General features: G+C 35.5%; 1 pseudogene; it reads left to right on the top strand.

Annotated features, from left to right (window-relative positions):
- Positions 1 to 1,055: 1,055 nt before the first annotated feature.
- LOC110427605 (1-aminocyclopropane-1-carboxylate oxidase homolog 1 pseudogene) lies at positions 1,056 to 3,577 on the top strand (annotated as a pseudogene).
- The last annotated feature ends 331 nt before the right edge of the window (positions 3,578 to 3,908 follow it).

Here is a 3,908-nt window from a genome sequence, read left to right as displayed (position 1 = left end):
CATACCTTTCATAAGGATACATCCATCAATAATGGACTGGTCCTCCCACCCTAGCTTCGTATGCCAAATGGATTAACGAATCTTTCATTAAGTCAGAAAACCCAGGGGGAAAAATCTTCTACAATTGGCATATGGTTCCCATGATTTTTCCTGCCTGTGCATTGATATGATCAAAACTTAGTTGGTTGCAGAGATATAATGAAAAAAATGTGAGATCTCAACAATTGCACTCCAAATAGAGTGAGGAACCATATCACGAAATGCTATTGGGAGCAAACACTGTATGCAAACATGATAATCATGACTTTTCATCCCATAAAATTTGCACTTTCGCTCATCCACACAATTTGCAATTTTAGATAAATCCCTTGAGTCATTGACCCCATTTTTCATAGAATTGAAAAAACAATTAGAAACTTCATTAGTATATTAACTACACAAAACCCTAGATAACAACTAAAATCTTTTAAGAGGTCGCCCTTGCTAATATCCAAAATCAATCTATGTATGTATTTTTAAAACTTATGTCCCAATCTATCAACTCTTCTAATGTCTCATACATCTCGATAAAACATTGACTATAAACATTGAAGATTAATTTTTTAATACAATAAAGATCTCACAATTATAACACTTTATAATAGTTTTTAATAAAAAGCATATCTTATTCAATGGACTTTATTCATTAGTTAATAAAAATATTATATAAATAAAAATAACAAATCATCTTTTAATAAAATAAATACTTAAAAATATATAACATATCCCGATACCCAACTGATATTTTTAAGTTAAAATCAAATTATGGGTATAGATTATCTAGGTTGAATTCATTTTTAAGTTAAAAGAAGAATTAATTTAATTATTTAATTATTTTTTCTATTTTAAATAAATAAATACTTTTCAAATTTAAATATACCATTTTCTTGATTTATTTCTCTCAAAATGCGACTATATAAAACCTTTAAAGAGCCATTCTTGACTGTGTATCTTTCCCACATTCCATACAGTTTTTCATTGTTCCAGAGCTTCCTGAATCACTCTTCAAAAGAGAAATGGTGGTCACAGTACCTGTTGACATTCAGGCAGACGATTTGGAGTCCAACTATGACAGGAAAAAGGAAGTGAAGGCTTTTGACGATTCAAGAGCTGGCGTAAAAGGACTTGTAGATGCCGGGGTGTCATCGATCCCCCCAATGTTCAAGCACAAGAAAATGGCCTGCCGGATTTCCCCGTTTGCACCAACTCTAGCATTGAAATACCGCTTGTTGATTTCGATGGCATCGATAAAGATGCAAGTTTACGTACCAAGATGATTGATCAAGTTAGGAATGCTTGTGGGAAATGGGGTTTCTTTCAGCTGGTCAATCATGGAATTCCAGCAAGCATTCTAAACAAAATGATCAATGGGATTCGTAGCTTTCATGAACAAGACTTGGAGGTGAAGAAAGGACTATACCCGCGATTACAACACGAAAAATGTGTTGTATAATTCCAATTTTAACTTCCTCAAGGCACCAGCAGCTTGTTGGAGGGATACCTTGACTTTCATTACAGGGCTCGATCGTCCTCCCAAACCTGAAGAATTGCCAACAACATGCAGGTATGTACACTCCACGTGATATTCACCAGAGTTAAGCATGCCTATACTTAATGATGACAACACTTTTATTTACAATTAATAAGTGCAATGGAGAAACAAGAAGATGGTGAAACGAAATTGTTTAACATAATCAACCTGCAAGTGTAGTACCATATTACATTTACACTAGAATTTTATTACAGTATTGACAGTTAGATTTCCTTAATCCACTGACTATTCACATTTTAATCTAACTAATGATTAAATTGCTGAGTTTGTTAATTCTTCATGAAAGTGCAGTCTTGCATGGCTCTCACTTTGTTAACGAATCAACAACATTTTAACCAACATGTCATCTGTGGTGTATTGTTTATATCTTCTTTTGCGTTATTCACAGAGACATAATGATCAAATACAGAGATGAAATAATGAAGCTTGGAAAAACGATATATGAATTGCTCTCGGAAGCGCAGGGGTTGAAACCCAGTCAGCTCAACAATATGGGTTGTGCCGATGACATCTTTGCTCCCTCCCATTACTACCCAGCCTGCCCAGAGCCGCAGCCGACTATGGGCGGAACAACACATGCTCATAGTGGTTTCATTACGATTCTTTTACAAGACCAAATTGGTGGCCTCCAAGTCCTCCATGATAACCAATGGTTGATGTCACGCCTGTCCCCGGAGCTGTAGTGGTAAACATTGGGGACCTAATACAGGTAAATCTACAATTTCTCCCCTTGTCCTTCTCAATGATTAAAGTTATTTACTTGCAACTTACCTTGAGAAGAAAACAAATTAACTTGCATTACAGTAATTGAACTTAGACTCACCAAAAACAACACTAAATTCAACTTTTGGGGTGAATTATGGACTAGCACCCTGGTATCATCCAACTTTCTTGGTGCAATTTTAATATCAAAGCATGAAATTTGGACCAAAATTTATCATTATTTAAACAGAATAAGAGTGTTCCGTTTGGAATCCTCAAATGGAAGGTGTTGTATTAACACGAGTGGTTCCTTTGTGCAATTTCAGAAAGGAACCCAAATGCATGAATTTAAGCACAAAGTAACCACCAAGTTATGATATAACTGTGTTCAATTTTCTATAACAGATAATTTATAATAGAAAATTGATTAATTAAAAAAGGGGATCGATAAAATCTGTGGGTTATACAATTGATGTTCCCAATGTAAAGGCACGCTCGATGTTATAATGGTGAATATATTACAATAATCTGTACGACACATTAACAAAAATTAATTCAAAATTGTTGCACTATTAACAAGTTGACCAAATCACGATGTTATATAGCTCAAAAACAATCACTTAATAAATGTTCAGAAGGAAACGTTCCACACTCATCATATCATTTAGAAATTGGATGAATTCAGCATTAATATCTTTCTTATCTTGCTTTTCTCTTGGATCTTACGAATGAGAATCATTAGAACACCATGCTTCTCACTTAATCTGCCCCGTCCATGAAACTCCTTTGAAATTTTGAGCTCAAGTTTACCGTTCATACTCTTAATTTTCAGCTTTCTTCCAACCCCAAGATTCCCGCAATGCTTGTGCTTTGTTCCTCCTTGGAAATTGAACCTCAATTAAAACACAGGTGGAAAACTGAGTATATAACTGGGATACATGCATTAGAGTTCGCAATTAAATAAAGCAGAGTGTTGTTCTTCTTCTTTTTGCACAGCTAATCTCGAACGACAAGTTCATGAGCGCTTATCACAGGGTGCTGGCGAAAAAAGAAGGGCCAAGAGTTTCAGTTGCATGCATATTTACAAGTCATCATCATCCCGAGAATAGCCCTAGACTGTACGGACCAATTAAGGAATTGCTGTCAGAAGAAAACCCTCCGGTCTACCGCGAAATCACAGTGAAAGAAATTATCAAACAAAAACACTCGGATCAAAGGACTATGGGGACTGCGTCACAATGCAGCAAGCTGCTGCCATCTGCGCTACACCAATTCAAGGTGTGACCTTTGGTATTATATTACACAGAGATTGTTAATAAATGATGTTCCATCGTTTTAAATGCATCTCTGTCAATCACTTAAATATGTAGAGTCGTTCTCATTTATCATGTCAAAAGGTAGGTCTGTTTGTTGAATAAGGTCAGGTCTGCGTATTAGGCTTGTCAATCACTTAAACAATGTTTATTGTTGCTTTCATTTGTCATGTCAAAAGGCAGTTCATGATATGCTGAAGGGTTCCTAAGAAACATCAGCCCGAGTAAGGGATTAAATCTATCCTCGCCTTTTGACGTTTGAATTATTTATGTACAAAGCAATTATGTTTCTCTTGCAGCTT

This window comes from Theobroma umbraticum, unplaced genomic scaffold (assembly GCF_002168275.2).
Source record: "Theobroma umbraticum cultivar Fairchild unplaced genomic scaffold, ASM216827v3 scaffold_106.0, whole genome shotgun sequence".
NCBI lineage: Eukaryota > Viridiplantae > Streptophyta > Magnoliopsida > Malvales > Malvaceae > Theobroma > Theobroma umbraticum.
This window is presented reverse-complemented; position numbering and strand designations above follow the sequence as displayed.